Below are 373 nucleotides of genomic sequence, written 5' to 3'. Positions count from 1 at the left end.
GAAGATTAATATTAGGGTTCGGGTTATGTTTGTGGATAGAATTTATGTTTGGTTTAGCGTGCAGATATTTCATGGGAGCAACTGTCGCAGGAGCATACGTCATGGAACTGTTTATATCAAGTTTAAACCATTACCTGGTTATGATGTGCAAGCAGAGTTTATACACACACACATACACACACACACACACACATTCACACACACACACATTCACACACACACACACACACACACACACACACATTCACACACACACACATTCACACACACACACACACACACACACACACACAAGCACTTAAATCATGGAGGTTTGGCTAAGTTTACTGTGCATTGCAGCATCCAGGTTTGGCAAAGTTTACTGTGCATTGCA

Source organism: Diadema setosum, chromosome 8, assembly GCF_964275005.1.
Source record: "Diadema setosum chromosome 8, eeDiaSeto1, whole genome shotgun sequence".
In the NCBI taxonomy this organism is placed as follows: Eukaryota; Metazoa; Echinodermata; class Echinoidea; order Diadematoida; family Diadematidae; genus Diadema; species Diadema setosum.
Note: the sequence above shows the minus strand (reverse complement) of the source record.